Genomic DNA, 19,948 nt, shown 5'->3' with positions numbered 1-19,948 from the left:
GCTGCATCCCCTGTAGGAGGAGAGACATTCTGATTTCAGGTGTTTTCAGCCTTTTTGCATTGGTTTCTTCCCATCTTTGTGGATTTATCCACCTGTCATCTTTATAATTGCTGACTTTCAGATTGGGTCTCTGGGTGGACATCCAGCTTGTTGGTGATGAAGTTATTTCTGTTTTTTAGTTTTCCATTGGTGGACATGCCTCCCACACAAAGCTGGACCTTCCTGGGTTCAGTTGTGCTTGCTGTGAAACTCTCAATCCTCAGTGCTTCAAATTGCTGTTTTTTTTTTTTTTTCTGTGGTGGTGGGACCAGTCAAGCCCGATCACCTGGCTCCCTTAGAGTCTCTTCTTCTTTTTTTTTTTTAGTTGAATGGTTGACTCTCTCCCAGGTGTTCCAGTCACCTGCTGAAAAGGCACCAGAATCTATATAATTTCCCCTGCAGCAACCCACTGTCCTAGCTGAAACAGCGGTGTTGAGATTTGTGGTGTTTTTCTGCCTGGGAATCTCCCGGTCTGGCTCCCTGCTTCATTCCCCTTTTCAGTCAGCTGAATGGGCGACTCTGCACTCCCAGAGCTCCAAATGCCAACGAAAAGGGCACCCAGTCTCATATACTTTGCACTGAGAACTGCCACACCGGGATGCTGGCAAAACAGCCGCGCTGTCTAAAAGAGTTGTGCTGGCAACCCGTGGGGCTCCTCTGCTGGGAATATACTGGTCCACGGGCAACAAAAATTTGACTGGAAGTGTGGCATCCACTCACTCTCTGCACTTTCACTGGGAGCTACAATCCTGAGCTGCTGCTAATTGGCCATCTTGGATCTCTTCCAAGGATGCCCTCTTTTACCACTCCTATTCGATATAGTATTGGAGGTTCTAGCCAGAGCAATAAGGCAAGAGAAAGAAAAAAAGTGTATTCAATTAGGAAAGGAGGAAGTCGGATTGTCTTTATTTGCAGATGACATGATTGTATATTTAGAAGACCCCGTCTCAGCCCAAAATCTCCTGAAACTGATAAGCAACTTCAGCAAAGTCTCAGGATACAAAATCAATGTGCAGAAATCACAAGCATTCCTATACACCAATAACAGACTTAAAGAGAGCCAAATCAAGAACCAACTGCCGTTCACAATTGCTGTAAAGAGAATAAAATACCTAGGAATACAGCTAACAAAGGGTGTAAAGGACCTTTTCAAGGAGAACTACAAACCACTGTTCAAGGAAATAGACAATACAAACAGATGGAAAAACATTCCATGTTCATGGTTAGGAAGAATCAATACTGTGAAAATGGCCATACTGCCCAAAGTAATTTATAGATTCAATGTTATCCCCATCAAGCTACCTGTGACCCTCCTCACAGGACTGGAAGAAAACACTTTAAACTTCCTATGGAACCAAAAGAGAGCCTGCATAGCCAAGTCAATTCTAAGCAAAAAGAACAAAGCCAGAGGGATCACTCTACTTGACTTCAAAGTATACTGCAAGGGTACAGTAATCAAAACAGCATGGAACAGAACAGAGGCCTTGGAGGCAATGCTACACATCTACAACCATCTGATCTTTGACAAACTTCAAAAAACAAGCAATGGGGAAAGGATTTCCTGTTTAATAAATGATGTTGGGGAAACTGGCTATCCAGGTGCAGAAAGCAGAAACTGGACTTCTTCATGATGCCTACACTAAAATTAACTGCAGATGGATTCAAGATTTAAAGATAAGAACTAACACCATAAAAACCCTAGAAGAAAACCTAGGCAAAACCATTCAGGACATAGGCATAGGTGACAACTTCATGACTAAAACACCAAAAGCATTGGCAACAAAAGCCAAAATACAGAAATGGGATCTAATTAAACTCCAGAGTTTTTGATGGCAAAAGAAACAATCATTAGAGCAAACTGGCAACCAACAGAATGGGAAAAAATTTTTGCAATCTACCCATCTGACAAATAGCTAATATCCAGAATCTACAAAAAACTAAAATAGATTTATAAGAAAAAAAAAAAACCATTGAAAAGGGGGCAAAGGATATGTCTTCTTTTGAAAAGAAGACATTTGTGAGGCCAACAAACTTATGAAAATATGCTCATCATCACTGTTCATTAGAGGAAGACAAATCAAAACCACATTGAGATACCGTCTCATGCCAGTTAGAATGGTGATTATTAAAAAATCTGGAGCCAGGCAGCTGGAGAGGATATGGAGAAATAGGAACAGTTTTATACTGTTGGTGGGAGTGTAAATTTGTTCAATCATGGTGGAAGACAGTGTGGTGATTCCTCAGGGACCTAGAAATAGAAATTCCATTTGACTCAGCAATCCTATTACTGAATATATATTAAAAGGAGTATAAATGATTCTATTATAAAGACACATGCACATGTATGTTCATTGTGGCACTGTTTACAATAGCAAAGACCTGGAACCAACCCAAATGCTCATCAATGATAGACTGGACAGGGAAAATGTGGCACATATACACCATTGTATACTATGTAGCCATAAAAAACAATGAATTCCTGTCCTTTGTAGGGACATGGATGAACCTGGAAACCATCATTCTCCGCGAACTGACACATGACCAGAAAATCAAACACCACATGTTCTCACCTATAGGTGGGTATTGAACAATGAGAACATATGAACTCAGGGAGGGGAGCATCACACAGTGGGGTCTGTTGAGGGGAATAAGGGAGGGACAGTGGGGAGCAGGGAGTTGGGGAGGGATAACATGGGGAGAAATGTCAGATATAGGTGACCAGGGGATGGAGGCAGCAAACCACATTGCCACATATGTACCTATGCAACAATCCTCCATATTCTTCACATGTACCCCAGAACCTAAAGTACAATAAAAAAAAGATAACCTTAATTTTGAACACTTCTATAGATATTTTTTGAATACTATTCTATAGATATTTTTTGAGGCTTGGTTACGTGTTACCATAGTACTAAATACAGAGAATATACTGATGTGCTGCTTAACAGATTCTATTACTATCCCTGTTTTATATCAAGAAATCTGAGGCACAGAGAGGTTAAGTAACTTGCCCGGAATCACATGGCTATGTAGCAGAAAAACTTGGTTTTGAACCCTACCATTCTGGCCCTAACATCAGCACTGATTATACTTCCTCTCTGTGGAAGACAAGCCTGTAAACCTGACAATTGAAATATATCAAAAAGCAATTATTGTAAGAGAATTAGAATGAGATAAAGAATCTGAGCTAGGCCTTGCAGGGAGGGCACTAACCTGCACTTGAGGAGGGAGACTTAAGTAAAAGGAAACAGGATATAGAAAAGAGACTTCTTCAGGCAGAAAAAGCATAAGGAGTTTGATAATTACAAAGAGAAGAAGAGGGGTGAAGATGAGCTAAAGAGGGATGAATAGGTCATTAAGATCTGGTGAAGAAAGGAGTATGGGATCTTTCCTTTAAAGGCAATTAAGCAGTGAATTATATGGTAGGCATGGTAAGACTGTTTAGAGAGACCATCTGGCTTCAGGACAAAGAAAATATTGCAGAGTGGGTACACAAGTTAGAAAGTACTTACGTAGGGTAGAGGTTAATGAACAGAGAGATGACAAGCAGATTCATGTCTTATTAAGTCTGATGACACAGGACAAGGAGCAGGGAAGTCACTAAGGGGTTAGGTTTTCACCACCTCCAGGTGCCTGTGCTGTTTTCAGGAGAGACAAACATTCTTGGGGGCAGTTTTATTAGGGTCTGAGGCTAACCCTTTTCATAATATTATAATAGGCAAGGCTTTGAAAATAATACAAGGATAGAAATAGCTCTGAAATATTTCAGAAATTTCAGAATGTTTCAGAAGACCATCTTAGAGATGGATTGCATGAAGATAATAACTTAGAAAACAAGATCAAACAGTGACATAAATGCAATTGAGAAGTGTAAAATGCCTGGGAGATGACTAGAATTTCAGAAAGGAAATCTTAATATCCTATACTAGAAAGTGACAGAAAATACAGTCGACGGAAAGCATAAGAGTAATAATCAACCAAGAAGAAATATGGATGTACAAATAGATAACCATAAAGATAATTAAGAGTTGTTGATTAGAAAGCAGAAAGTGTTTTTTTCTTCAAAGAGGGGAAGATCATTTATTATATTGTGTGCAGACACGTTAGTCAATTTGTCAGGCCTGCCAATGCCCTTTCTGAGAAATTTTGTTCCTACAACCCCTGCTGAGCAGGCAGTGGACAGAGTCCCTGGACTGAGATAGTTAGAAATGGGCTGGTAGGGTATTTTACCTGGGGCAAGAGTGTGGAACTGGCCAGTCTCTGTTGGTCACTCTGGCTAGGGCTGGGGTGTCCATTTTGTTTCACCACCATCAAAGCATCTTAAGTTATATTTTACTGCCATAAGTACAAAAAACATATTCTCAGCAAAGTAAGAGATCTCAAGCTGGAGGATATTTAAGAAGAGAAATTTATCAAATTTCTCAAGATGAGCGTGGATTGACACCTAGGGGATCATGTCTGTTCAGTGTGTGGTCTTGGTAGTTTGCAGTAAGACCTAACTGGAGTCGTACAGATACCTATACCCCTTAAACACATCATTCTGAAACTAGCACAATTAACTTACATACTTGTAAACAACAACCACAGTATGTCTTTAGAAAGCCAAATCAGAAGAATAATATCTACTTATATTTTCTTATGCCACAGTTACATCTTGCTCCATTGTCCAGAAGTTACATAACAGTGACTAGGTGTCCTATGTGAACATCACATTAAACCAACAATGCCCAGTGCCTACCCTGGGGTAGTGCAGTATCTTCCATGCCAGATGACCAAAATGTGCACGTGGCAGGCCTAGTGAGGAATTTCTATGGTCATCGTGCTCTCCCTTGCCTCCCAGATTCAAATCACCATGATTTAAGTTTATCTCCTCAAACTCCTACAAATCTGTCACTGTGTTTTTACACACACTGCTATCGCCTTGATCCAATTATTATTGCCATCTCTCCTCTGGAACATGACAATTGTTTCCTAACTCTATTTTCACCACGTTCACTTCCCATCCACTCTCTACATTGCAGAAAGAGTGATCTCTTATATATTTGCTTATATTATGCATGTATGCATACACATAAACACACACTTGGCTTAAAGCACTTCCATGGATTCTCACTGCTCACCTGCTAAAAAGTGAAAAATCTTAACATGGCCCACAAACCCTATGTTGTATAGATTTTCCCTATCTCTGATCTCTGATCTTGATCCTGCCTTCCTTTCAGCCCTCACATATGCCACTCCCATGTCAGCCCTTTTGCTCATCCTCAAGAGCCCAAATCAAGCATCACTCCCTCAGGGGAGGCTTTCCTTATCATTTGCACTAGCTCAGGTTCCTCCTATTACCTGCTCTTGTAGCATCCTGAATCTTCCCTTCATAGCATTGTTAACTGCTGTGATTTTGCATATATTTGTGGGATTATTTGATTCATTTATTTTCCTCACTAGAATATTAACTGCACAAAGAGAGGAAGGTTTTTTTCCTATTGTTTTATTCACTGCTAATCCCATTGGTAGGATGATTCTGACAACATTTAGGTCCATAATAAATAGGTGTTGAGTGAGTAAGTGAAAGAATCCTTACTGTTGAAACCCTGGCACCTAGTTCAAAGATGGAAGCCTGTAGCCACTGAATGAATTTGTGACAGAAGAAAGATGTTCAGGAGCAGGACTGAGGTGACAGTTCAATGGGATATGGGTGAGTGACTCTCCCTCATTTTACCTTTCAATCTCAGATAACCTGGTGCTCCTTCCCTTTCATATCTTGTAATCCCAGCAGAAATATCCTTTAAAGTATAATTTCATCCAGTTCTAACCTTTCCATTAAATTTGGCAGAGCTGGCATTACAGAAACTTTTAACCCTCTCTAGGCAAAGGATTACTCAGAACTTCACTTCCAGTAGTTATATTCATTTACTTTAATGTCTAATTTACTAGCAGGCAAAGATTAGACAAAAAGCTTTTACCCTGAATGAGGACATATTTGTGGTTCAGAAAGTGACTGTACCTTCTGTAGGCAAGATGAGGAAAGATGGCGCTGGGGCCCCTAAAAAAGATGATAGGATGTGTTTGTCTTGTGTGGGCCCAGGGAGTCAGAGATTCAAAAGTTAGAAGAGAGAGATTTCACCTTGTTACAATGCAAAACATCCCTTAAGTGGAATGGTTGACCTATAGCTGAGGCTGTTTTTATAAAGTCCAAATGGCTGGCTGCCAGGGAATTTATAAGAATAATTCTGGGACTGGAAGAAGCATTGGATAAGATAAACGCCAAGCTTCCTTCTCCGAGACTCTATATTTGGTGCAAAGTACATGTTGTATTTTAGGCTTGGGGAGAGACTAAAACACAGTATGATAAGGGGAGCTTGAACAGCCATGGAAGAATTTATGGTGGTGAATTCTGAACCAGTAGCCCAGGATACACAGTAAACCCAAGCCAAGAGTAGTGGCTATGCAGACTTTATGACAACTCTGTCATCAGGGCTTTGATTATAGTTGTGACAATATAAAAATCATTAATGTGTGAGTGTTCTCAGCTTTCTTTCCTGATATGTCTGCTAAAAAAATAAACTTGGTCTTGCCTGCTCAGATTATCTTCTCTGTTCTGTTCCCTCCATCCACAGAATTTGTCTTTGCTACTCTGTTTTTTTGGTGTGTTTTTTCTCCAGAGCTTTCAGTACTGAAGGACACAATTTGAGAGGAGAGGCTAATTTGATCTACTTCATTAAAAAGGGACAAGGAGAAGGCAGAATGAGAATCGACTACCCTGTGGGCTTCAGAGTTAGCAGAATGGCGTTCCTTCCTAAATTACTTTGCCAGCAAAAAATGATTTCACTCTAGGAATAAACAATAGGGCACTCAAGGCTTACCAACATCATGCAGTCATTCAAGAAATAATAATTATTTCTATGATTGATCATGCCTGTTTTTCAGGTGTGAAGTACTTTTGTAATCAATTGCTCTGGTTCTTTGAGAGTCTACTTGGGAGACATTGGAATCAAAAGAGAAAGTGATAAAGACATGAGTCTTCCTTTTCTTTGCTAATGACCTTGCTTCCTGTTTCACTAAGAAAAAGACAACCATCAGAAGAGGACTCCCAAATATTCCCAGCAACCACTCACTCTGCATCCGTCCTCAGCTTGTGTCTGCCGGGACTCTTCATGCTGCTAGGCTTCAGCCCTTGCTTCAGCTCTGGGTCTTCTCTCCCCAGCTTGGGTATTCCATCTTGCTAATCTCTCTTCTCTTCTGTATCATCAGTTTTCCTTTCTCTCTTGCATCACTCTGATCAGCATACAGCTATTCTCCATTAGATCCACTGATCCCAAACACCCCTTCAGCTACTGCCTCATTTCTCTCCTTTTGATATCAAAACTATTTTAAATATTTATTTTTTCCCTCTTTATTTCCATGATGGGAAAAATTGAATGGTCCAGTGCCAGTTTCATTAGTCAATCTCCCAGCAGCATCTGACACCATTTATTGTTCCTTCCTTCTTGAAACTATCAACACTGGGCTTCTGGAATGTCTCTTTCAGTTCTCCTCTTACGTCACAGGCACTTCTTTATTAGAGTTATATACTGATTCCTCCTCAGCTTCCTGACCTTAATTAACACTCACTTCCTAGGTGATCTAGGCAGTATCCTGCCGTGGTTACCATCTCTACACAGATTACTCCTATACTGACATCTTCTGCTCTGAACTCCAGATTTGTATATCCAACTGCCCATTTTTTTAATCTGTATTTCCAACTTAAAACATCTCAAACTTAAAACATAGACACTAAACTTTAAACTAGGCCCTGCCTGCTGCCTTCCCCATTCTGCAGTATGCAGCCTCATTTTCCAGTTGCTCAGGCTACAATCACTGAGGCTATCACTGATTCTTTTCTCTTACATCCACATACTAATATGTCAGAGAATCCCGTTATCTCTGCATTCAATATATATTCAAAATCGAAGTACTTTTCAAAATGTCTACTGCTACCATCCTAGTCCACACCACCATCATATCTTCTCTGGGTTTTGCAAAAGCCTCTTTAACTGGTCTTGGCTTTCCTCCCTGCTTCCATAGCTATTTTTCCCCACAGAGGCCAGAATTTAATAAATGTGGCACATCTGGACCATTGTAATAATCCTTACAAAGGAAACTTTATGAGCAATAGGGAACTTTGAGTGAATTCGAAAATAAACAAGGCTTTCTTTGGGAGATTGCCTTTTGTTTCAGACTATGGGCCCTCTGCTGGGTACACATTGATTCTTCATGACCCTGATTTCAGGCCTTTGCTCAAAACCCATGGGGAGTAGCCACCTCAGACAGGGCAAGAGGTCCAGTCTTTACACATCCAGAATGCTTCACAGCATCTGGCTCCTTGCTACTTCTCCACCCTCCTGTCTGAATATTCTCTCCCTTGTTTATGCCATTCTAGTTACATCAGTTATTATGTTCTTCCCTGAACATGCAAAGCATGATCCATCCTCAGGGCCTCTGCACAAACACATTTGCCCAACTATATACTTGGCTCACTCCCTTCAGGTGTTTGTGCAAATGGCAGCTGATTTGAAAGGTCTTCCCTGAACACCCCTTTGTAACAGAATCCTCCCCAGATGCTCACCTTCCTGCTGCTCCTACTTTTTTCTCCCTAATATTGATTCTTGCCTGACCTTTGTTTATTAGTTATATGGTCTGTTGCATCTCCTTTCCCATAATTGGTGCTCAAGATACATTTGTTGAATTAATGCTCAGTGACTATTCATTGCAACACTTAGATAAAAAGTAAGGGACACAAACACAGTCTCTTTAGGTTCCTTGTGGCATCTGAAAGTTCTGCCAGTCCTCATTCCCTCCTGTAGAGAAGGCAGGGGGAGTGGAGCTTCTGGGACTACCAGGGTAGGAGCCATGCACTTGGAAGGAGCAGTAAGACATCTGAGGTGGGCCTCTGTTGGAGAGTGTTTCTCTGGGTTGGACTTTGGTAAAAGGAGATCCAGGAGAACTGTCTAATCCTTGTGACCCAAAGGTGTGATCCAGCTCTGTTTATTAAAGTTTATACTGGGGTTTGGAAACAAAAACTGACAGCTAGCAAAAAAGTCCCTTTGACTGCTGTCACCCTCTGTGCTTAGGACCTAGGCAAAAGGGTCACCTTGTTGGTTCCCTCGACTCATCACCTCTTACAGACCTTCACTAGTGCATGTTCTGGGAAATTTCTTCCGTCATATGACCAGCCATTTAAATTGCTGGGTCTTGGCTGTTTCCTAAATTTTCATTGTGTAGTGTAACAACATCCACCGTGGTCTGCACATTTAGGTATGCACTCTACAGCGCTATATGTTCTCTTGAAAAGTAATTATTAATGTGCTAGATTAAGCAGTTAGCCATATTAAACTGAATCTCACCCTTATCCAGGTTACAATCTCTAATGGTTAATTATATGCGTAAAGTTGGCTAGGTCATGGTGTCCAGATATTTGGTCAAACATTCTTCTATATGTTTCTGTGCATATAAAATATGAGACTAACATTTTTATCAGTGGACTTTAAGTAAAGCAGACAAGTTCCATAATGTGGGTGGACCTCATCCAATTAGTTGGAAGTCTGAATTCTCAAGACTGACCTCCCTGGAAGAGCAAAAATTGTGTCTAAAGGCAGTCTTTTGGCAAAAGAGTGCAACCTTTACCCAGGTCTCCACTTGCTGGCCTACCCTGAAAATTTTGGGTGTGCCAATCCTCTACAACTGTGTGATCCAATTTTTAAAAATCTTTTTCGATTTTCCCCACCTTCTGCCTCTCTCTTTGTGTGGGTGTGCATATTTTTATACATAAACATAAGAGAAATTTTCCCTAATGAAGTAGCCCTTGGGCTGTGACATCAAGGGTAAGGAGGGGTTAGACAGTAAAGAAAGGGCACAAAAGAGTATTATAGGCAGAGCCATGAGCTTGTGAAAAGACCTGTGGCCTTCTTTCTTTTTGTCTTTATGTATATATGTGTATGTATGTGTATGTATACATGTGTATATGCATATGCATATGTATGTATATGTGTAGATGTGTGTATAGGTATGTGTATATATGCATATGTGTATATGTATATGATTGTATATGTATGTATATATGTGTATATGTATATGTATGTATATATACATATAGCTATATGTCTATATGTCTATGTGTAGATGTATGCATGTGAATATATATGCATATATGTATACATGTATATATATGTATATATAGGTATATATGTGTATGTAGGTATATATGCATATATGTGTATGCATGTATATGTATGTGTGTGTATATGTGTGTGTGTGTGTCCTTTTTTTGAGGTGGGGTTTATAGGTATGAGCCACCAAGCCCATTTAATTTTTTAAGCACTTGGAGATAGATACAATTATTATCCCTGTTTAAAAAGAATAATTTTTTCTTTTTATGAGACTGGGTCTTGCTATGTTGATCAGGCTGGTGTCGAACTTCTGGGCTCCAGTGATCCACCCACCTCAGCCTTCCAAATTGCTGGAATTACAGGTATGAGCCACTGACCCTGGCCTATTATCCCTATATTTAATATAAAAAAAACCCAAAGCACTTTGAGAAGAAATACGTTTTTCAAAGCCAATAGTTGGGACATGGCATAGTTGAAATTGAGGGACCTGTGCTTTGAACCAACAAGTTACAGTGCCCATTCATATTGGGAGAATTAGAGAAACATTCATACCTTTCTATTTCCTGACTCATCCACTACTAATGGATTCCGCTTGAGTAGCTGTGTTATTTTCATTTCACTCACTTTTCCCTTATGTGTACTGCATACATACTTACGCCAGGCCTCATGCTAAATATTGGGAATTCAGAGACAACCATGGCATGGAATTTAGGAAAGCTTAGTCTAATGAGGAAGACAGACATGTTTCTGTTACAATGCAGCTTGCAAACAGTAAGCATCTTCGCAAGAGAAACGGGGAAACTGACACAGAAAAGTGGCTTTTGATGTTTTACCATACCCAATTATGACAAATCTTAATTATAGTTAAAATAGGCAGACACTGAAATGACTGTCAGGATGGAAGAAGCTTACACCTACAGATTCCTAGAGGCAGAGACATATTATGCCACTCAAGAGGGGGCACATGGGGAAGTCCTGGGGTTGGTTAGGAGGCAAAGGGAGTCTGAGGAAAATGTGGGCAGGAGCCTCTATTGTGGGTTCCATGGAGACACCAAGCAAAGAACACAGTAAGCAAGCTTAGGATTGGCTAGTTTGAGGGATTTTTTTCACTGGCATTGCATGGAGAAGCTGTCCCCAGTTATTTTGGGACCTCACCCTGGAGTGATTAGCGGAGGGAGATAGTGGTCCAGAAAGTAAGCACCTGATCATGGAAGTGGTTGGATATGTTCCCTGGATTACCTGGTTTTGCATATGAAAGAGGAAGGCTTGCAGGTAGGCAGCTGTTTGCTATGGCTAGGAATTCACTACCCTGCAAAAGGCAGTTCCTCCAGAATCAGCAGTTCCCCCATGACGCTAAAGCATCAGAATACAGAAAATAAAGACACTATTAATACAAATGCAGATAAATTTCTCCAAAAATTATGAGACAAGGCAATGCGGGGAGAAACACACAATGTACAAGGCTACCAAGGCATGAAAGAGCCTCGTAGTTTTGAAGAATGACAGAGTAGGATGCAGCCGGAGAAGAGCATTCAGGATTTGGGTGGGAGTCAGTATTAGAGCTAAGCACTTTGCAATGAAATCTAGATCTTATTTCCAAGCAATGCAGTGGCACTAAAGACTGCATGCTTAGATGTATTGGTAAAGAGACAGTGTTTCTCTCTCTCTGAGGCACCCCATGTAAAGCGAGCCGGTTAAAACAGCACAGCTTTTCTTAGCATTACTTTCAGAGGAACTCCTTTGAACGGTTTATTTGCTCTCCATCTGGTGCCCAGGTAAATGCTTTAGATGTTTTCCTTTTAAAAATATTCAATGTATTAATTTCACACATGAGGAGAAATCATATTAAACCTCACTACATAATTAGCCAAACCATAAATACATTTTCAGAAACAAAGATGACTCATGTTGTTTCCTAATTAAACCTTGAAAGGTTTAATTAAAATGCATAATACGGAGAAACTAGTTTAGAAAGAATTGGGGCTTAGCTTCCTGAATGTGTACACAGAGAGCTTCCCTGTTCCATCCCCATCAAGAGAGGACAAACAGATGTGTAAATGACATAAGCAGTCCTTTACAGGGGATAGACGGTGTTTCTATCATGTGTGGTATGCTGTCTCAGAGACAAGGGAGCTTGTTAATGGGAAGGAGGAGCCTTTTAAGGAAACAAAGCATTCCAATCCTATGCATTTGACCCAGGGAACGCAACAGTGAACTAGCAACATGGCAAAACAATGACCGTAGCAGAACATTTAACGAGTGGTTACTGTATGTCTGGCACTATGATAACTGTTTCATATATAGTGATTCCTTAAAACCACTCTGAAGTAGGGGATATTATGCACATTTTTCAAATAGGAAAACTGAGGGCATAGAGGCAAGAGGCAGAGCTAAGACAGCTGGTCTGACCTCAAGGTCAGACCAGAGGGGACTTGGATGTGTCTCCATCACATCCAAGTCCCCTCTGGAAATCAGTGAGAAACCAGCGAGCCCTGGAGCCCAACATATGCAGTGTAAATCCAGGTGCTTTCTAGTTGTGAGATTTCTAGCCTCAGTTCCTCATCCATAAAATGGGGTAAAAAGACAGTGGTAGGTAGTGGTGAGGTTTGAATAAAATAATGCCTGTGAACCTGACACGGGTAAGCTTGTCATGGATGTCACTTGTTAATGCTTTTTTCACTGGTGCTTTCATCATCAGCATCAAAGTTAGTGTGTCCCAGCAGATTTTATGTCAGGTTATTTAGAAATACTGTGGGGTAGCTCAGAGGCTAATCCGATTGAAGAGAAGTAGAGTATTAAGGCTGTCTTGCAAATTTTTCTAGTTAAAAAAATCATTTATACTAAATATAACTTCTGCAATATACGTTCTTTTCTTGCAAACAACATTGTCAGTGCCCTGCTTCAAACTATGTGAAGGGATTTAAGAATTTGTTTAAACATCTTTGCCTTGACTCCCGGTGGGGCCCTGCAGGGTTCTGGCCTGCTTACCTTGTCTTGCACCATTCTTTCTTTCTAAGGACACCCTGGCACAATGGACACTCTTCTGTTTCTCAGACAAGTACTTGCTCTGTGCCAGGCTCTGCACAGAACATCAATATGGGGATGATCTCTAATCCTCACAACAGCCTTTTGGCAGCAGGGGATTGGGGAGGGGAGGGGGTTCCTGGTGTTATCTGTGCTTCACAGTTGTGGAAATTGAGGCCCAGGAAGGTTAATTAACCAGACTAAAATGACATAGTTAATATAAGTGGCAAGCTGCAATTCAAACCCAGGCACTCTTGAATTACAGTCCAAACACTTAAACTTTACACAGTATAGCATCTCCCACTCTCATCTTGTCTGGCAACTCATAACAGCTCCAGGTAAATGCACATTGAATGAAGAAAACATTGATGATGATGAAATGGCAATATGGATTACTCACTCAGGATGGGGGAAAGCCAGTATAATGAGCAAACCAAGGCCAACCAAAAAAGACCATTTGGAAACCCTAAATGTGCAAATGTAACAAGTCCACCTTTCTTTTCAGTTGTGCCCTGCATACTCCTCGTTGAGTTTGAAGCCCAACTTCAGCAACCAAATTACCCTTTGCTGATTAGTTTCCACCAGCCTTAAAGGCTATCATCTCCTGTCCTTTCCATTTATTCTAGAGTCAATTTACAATAATTGCATTGAACTTAGTCTTCATTATTCATCTTACCTATTTCCTACCTCCTCCTTTCCATTATTATTTCTTAATTAATTTTAGGACCAAGACAAGTGGCAAGCCATATGATGACTGACCAGACGTGTTAGAAAGAATGGAAGATGCTTTCCTGCAGCTTTGCTACTCTGGAGGTGGAATGAATTGGGCCAAATGTCAACTTTCATGGCTCAATGAGCCTTTTCCTGAGCCTGTCAACAGTGAACTATAAGAAATACAATCTCTCTCTCTCCAGTCAACAGCAGAACAGTGCTGGCACTCCTAGTATTTATGGATATGTATATGCAGTTCCCACAAACCTCACACCAATGGCCTGGGATCAACTCAGACAGGCGGTGAAGAAAAACATGATTCTTTGAAAGGATGCACATAGTTTTTTAAATAAAAGATTTGTGTTCTGAATGGCTTGTTTTGAGAAAAAGATATGCTTCAACTGAGATCTACATGATGTAGTAAATAAAAACAGGTATGAAAATCCCTTGAACTAAGTTTCACTGGATTAACACATCCAATCAATTCTCATTAATCACAACAGTTAGGTTCTATCAAGTCACTTTGAATGCTGGAATCGTGGGTACTGAGTCCTTGTTCCTTTGAGCCACTGCTTCTAGGGGAAACACAGACTGAGGTTTCTATGAGCCTCTGGACAGGACATTTTTGTCAACTGATCAATACATAACTTTGTTTTATGCGTGTTTCTGTTTAAAGACATCTTATTTAATAAATAGTGTTGATTTATTAATATTGATCTCACAGCCAACAGGACTGTACCTCATGTTGGATGAAGCTTATCTAACACATATTTTCTCTATAAAGAACATATCAGCCTTTTTGTCCTTGGAAACACGAGACAGCGCTTCAGGACTACAGGTGTGGGCCATTTTGAACAGCAAAATCTAAGTAGAAAAATGCAAAAAATGTGGCAATCAGTAGACCACAAACAAAGATGCGTGTTTACAATAAGAGACCTGAAATAAGGTGGCAGAAATTCACCTAGTTCAACCTCAGCTGGGAGTGTGTATGTTGAATGACTCCAATTTCTTACTGCTCTACACAGGTTCATAAATAGATGTGTAAACATAGTGAATATTGATTCTGGGTTACAAATAAAATTTAGAAAAATGAAAATTCACAAGTATGGAATTTGTGAATAATGAGAGTCAACTATAAATATTAATCCCAAGCTTATAGTTTGCAATTCCTTTCATATATGTTGGAGTAAATAGGAAACTAGGGCACTTATTTGACATAATTGGGACTCACGCTGGGATCCTCTATGAATGGCAAAATTAGCTTTGAGCTGGTGCATTCACTGATTGGATTAGGATTAAGCAGTTCAAAGCCAAGGCCACTGTGTAATGCACATCTTGTTTAGTTGGGCAAATACTAGAAGTTGGCTAACATAGCTGAAAGAAACCAGAATATCTCACTTCAAGGTACACTTCTTTGGCATATTTTGAGATGCCTATTCTGAAGGGCTGCAGATCACAAAAGTAGCTCTGAAAAGCTGCCCTTTCATGGGGGAGATTTGCAGCTGTAGAGGAAATCCACATTAGTAAAATGAAGTAAACAACACGTGCAAACAGACTTTCTCTGAGGACCTCTTATCTGGATCTAGGAAAAATTAACTCACAGGAAAAGGAGACTGAAGTTTGACAATATAAGGTTCTGACAGAGAAGCTTTTTTCACAAGCTCCTGTCTGTTCCTTCTGAGAGCTGCTACCTGAGAGGTTTCACCTGCCTAACAGTGTGCTAACCTACCCTGTGCCAGACAGACTCCATTTTGCTGAGAGCCAGACAGACTCCATCTTGAGCTCTGCTACTCCTCCCTTAAGTGCATACCTGGGTCTTGCTACTGTGCTGGGTCATGCTGTATTTAGAACTATAGAAACATATAACCTTTGTAACCATAGCCTGCTTGGCAAGCCCACTTGCCATTGTGAATGGCCTCCCTTGATTGATTATATGACAAATACAAAATACCACCCTTGGTAATTGGCAATCATGGGAACTGCTTGTGTATACCCTCCTTAAAAAATCAACAATCATGAGAGCCTCCTGCCTCTTAGTTACCAGCCTCTTATCTAACGTGCTTATTCTGCTTCTGTAAACTACTTCTGCTAGGTTTCCCCTCCCTACCTTAAGCAAGGTATAAAAAGGAATCCAGCCCCTTCCTCAGGGCCAAGAGAATTTTGAGCGTTAGCTATCTCTCGGTCGCTGGCTAATTAATAAAGGACTTGTGATTCAAACTCAGAGTGTGGTGCTGTTCCATCTAACTCACTTGGGTATAACAACAGCACCCCTTCACTCCCAGGCCTTTCCTCCTTTCTCCTTCCCATACCCCTTCTTGCCACATTCCAAGTCCCTATTCTTCCGGTCACCTCAGGATGGTATAAAAACTTCAGTCATCTAAGACCCTCTTTTGGCTGGGCGTGGTGGCTCAAGCCTGTAATCCCAGCACTTTGGGAGGCCGAGGCGGGCGGATCACGAGGTCAAGAGATCGAGACCATCCTGGTCAACATGGTGAAACCCCGTCTCTACTAAAAATACAAAAAATTAGCTGGGCATGGTGGCGCATGCCTGTAATCCCAGCTACTCGGGAGGCTGAGGCAGGAGAATTGCTTGAACCCAGGAGGCGGAGGTTGCGGTGAGCCGAGATCGCTCCATTGCACTCCAGCCTGGGTAACAAGCGCGAAACTCCATCTAAAAAAAAAAAAAAAAAAAAAGACTCTCTTTTGAGTCTCATTCTTCATGTTTAACTCCCATGTCCACATATGTGTTAATACATGTGTATACCTTTTCTCCTTTTAACTGGTCTATTGTCACTTTATTTTATAAACTCAAATTATCAAACAAACATTCATTAGTGAGTAGGGAGGGAAATTCTGCTCTATCCTAGTGGTAGTGGATATTTTGAAGAGTATCTTCTCACTCACAATAGTCTCCTGTACCTGCCCAGTTACTCCTAATCATAGGGGATTTCTACCTGATAGGAAAGTGAATGGGTGGATCCCTCACAGCTGAACGTGTATTTACATATTAATTCAGTGACTATTCAGAACCTACCACATGGGAAGCATTTGTCTCTCTAAATAATGGGAAGAGAGACATGAATAAGCTGCTCATGAAGCTGTATGGGGGATAGGTAACAAGTAAACTCAGTTTCCCATTGGTTTAAGTCCAATGAAAGGAAAAGTGAGGTGACTGACAGACAGCTAGTGGGTGGGAAGCTAGGCTCTTCTGGAAAAGGGGTTGGGAAATGCTGCTCTGAAGGAAGAGGAGCCTGTGGAATGGCACACCAGTCCAAGGGTGGAGCACAGCCAAGGGCAGGGAGGAGCACAAGGGCTTGGGGTGTGCCACAAAGACCTGGGTTTGCTCTGCTGTGTGAACCATGGAGCAGAAAGAGGAGATGGAGTTGAGCCCAGGCCTTGCCTCTAGTGTTTGCTGAGAAACTAGATGCTGGTCCTTGGATTCAGTGAGAAACCTGGCAAGCTTATATATTTCTCTCTCCTTTTTCTTAACGCACATCTGTCTAGTTTCTAATATTTGCAAACAATGCTTCCTACCTAATAGAAAAGTCTATTGGTATAGTTAAATGGAAACATTACCTTGTTTGGGAAAATAAACTTTAATTTTTTGAATATGACTTCATAAAATGAAGACAGTGTTCCGTGACTGCCACAGCACTCTCTATATCAACAGCTCATTTAAAAATGTTTTCCAAATCTCGGCCAAGCCTGCAGCATACTTTACTCCAACCTGGAACAACTGGCCAGGGTAATATATTAGACTGTCCTGTCTCTGAGGTGTTTAAACCAGAGCAACTCCATCTTGAATAGGGGCTGGGTAAAATAAGGCTGAAACCTGTTCCCAGACAGTTAAGGCATTCTAAGTCACAGGATGAGATGGGAGGTTGGCACCAGATAGAGGTCATAAAGACCTTGCTAATAAAACAGGTTGCAGTAAAGATGCCAGCCAAAACCCACCAAAACCAAGATGGTGATGAAAGTGACCTCTGCTTGGCCTCACTGCTGCACTCCCACCAGCATTATGATAGTTTACAAATGCCATGGCAACATCAGGAAGTACCCTATTAGGTCTAAAAAGGGGAGGCATGAACAATCTACCCCTTGTTAAGCATATAATCAAGAAATAATCATAAAAACCAGCAGTCCTCAGGGCTGCTCTGTGGAGTAGCCATTCTTTTATCCCTCTACCTTCTTAATAAATTTGCTTTCACTTTAGTCTATGGACTTGACCTGAATTCTTTCTTGCATGAGATCCAAGAACACTTTCTTGGGGTCTGAATGGGTACCCCTTTCCTTTAACACCTGTGCAGAGAGATGTATTTTGCTTTGATGAATTTTAGAAAGTCAACAAAATATAAAATCTGATTTTAAAAATTGTACTAGATGAAAGCCCTCAGGAATCCCTTACCAAGTAAACTTAGGTCAGTGCCTGGGGTCAACCTTTCCCTGAAGTCATGGCAAGAAGTGAAGTCAAGCAATTACTACTCCTAACAGAGGGGCCTGTCCTGTGGCAAAATACAACTGATTAAAAAGTACTTATGTTGATATTGAAGGCTGCCAGGATGCTTGCATCAAAAAGGTAGTTTTTACCCATCTTCACTTTCCTTCTTATCGCTGCTTGTTCTCTAAGGAATATATTGAGAGATACATTTGCAGGAACTTAGTAGAAAGCCTTTGGGACACACGATGTTTACTAAATGTTACTAAAGTAGGATGTTCTAGAATTCTACCTCTATGGGGCAAACACTATAAAGCACCTGCAGACCAAAAATAAAATTCTAAGCCCTGCCCCAGTGGACTGAATGGACACCTCCTCTTGACCAAGAGGATTCCAAAAAAACCTGAAACACTGGTTCAGGCCATGATGGGAAGGGAGCACCAAACATGCCTCATTTTATGCTGCTCTCTTTGAAATTCAGGGACAAATGACCAGTATTACCATTAAAACTGACATCTTAAGACTGACCAAACAAACCCTTTGTAGCAATAACATACCAAATTCTAACTTGACTCTAGTATAGTATCACATGGCAAATAGCAGGTTCTGAAAGAAATATAAGTATTTTACACCAAAATACATTTCTTTGACATAATTTGAAATGGCCCTGCAAGGCTGTCTCTTGTGGAGTGAATTTACATTCTGTAGAGAATCTTCTTCCCTTTCCAGGTCTTTTTCTGATCCTGAAGAGATTAGCTGATAAGTCTAGCACCTTTTGAAGGTCTGCATAGAAAACATTTGCCATCTGTTCCCTTTAAGGATGACCACCTATGAGACTCCATCTACATAGTAGGAACTTTGGTCTTCACAATTCCTTATCTAAACCAAGACACTCCTTTCTATTGATTCTAGATCTTTAGATAATAACTTAGCTCTTTTAAATAACTGCCAATCAGAAAATCTTTGAATCCACCTGTACCTATTTTGAATTGTTTTGCCTTTCCAGACCAAAACAATTGCACATCTTACACGTATTGATTAATGTCTTATGTCTCCCTAAAATGTGTGAAACCAAGCCATAACCCAACCACCTTGGGCGCATGTTCTCAGTACCATCTGAGGCTGTGTTATGGGTAATAGTCCTCATATCTGGCTCAGAACAAATCTTAAAATATTTTACAGAGTTTGGTTTTTTCTTTTCTTTTTTTTTTTTGAAAGAAAGAAAGAGAAAGAGAAAGGTGGAGAGAGAACAGGAGTCTTGTTCCATTGCCCAGGCTAGAATGCAATCTAAAAATAGGTATTAAAAACCTCTTTTATGCTGATAATTGTGCTTAACAGTGGAGACAGGAAGGAATAAGGGAAGAAAATAACAAACAGCCAACCAATATTTCATTTAATTCTGGGTGAAATGCTATGCAAATGCTGAAGAGTGATTTACTTCCAATTATGTGGTCACTTTCAAAATACATGTAATGTGATACTGAGAAAAATGTATGTTCTGTAGACCTGGGGTGAAGAATTCAATAAATATTCGATGAGTTTACTTGTTCCAGGTCTGAGTTCAAATCATAGATGTTCCTGTTAATTTTCTATCTCG

At 40.6% G+C, this 19,948-nt stretch overlaps 1 protein-coding gene and 1 long non-coding RNA gene across 11 annotated transcripts in view; one reads left to right on the top strand and one right to left on the bottom strand.

Moving 5' to 3' along the window:
- The window catches only part of LOC144581157 (uncharacterized), a 178,506-nt gene extending 162,373 nt beyond the window's left edge, over nucleotides 1-16,133 (top strand). Inside the window, exon 4 of the long non-coding RNA XR_013531688.1 lies at nucleotides 13,930-16,133. This is a non-coding gene — a long non-coding RNA (uncharacterized LOC144581157). The remainder of the gene's footprint in view (nucleotides 1-13,929) is intronic.
- The window catches only part of SGCD (sarcoglycan delta), a 1,112,169-nt gene that overhangs the window by 55,314 nt on the left and 1,036,907 nt on the right, over nucleotides 1-19,948 (bottom strand). The gene's annotated exons all lie outside the window — the stretch shown is intronic.

Source organism: Callithrix jacchus, chromosome 2 (genome assembly GCF_049354715.1).
Source record: "Callithrix jacchus isolate 240 chromosome 2, calJac240_pri, whole genome shotgun sequence".
Taxonomy (NCBI): Eukaryota; Metazoa; Chordata; class Mammalia; order Primates; family Cebidae; genus Callithrix; species Callithrix jacchus.
The sequence above is the reverse complement of the archived record's forward strand: the minus strand, read 5'-3'. Positions and strand labels throughout refer to the sequence as shown.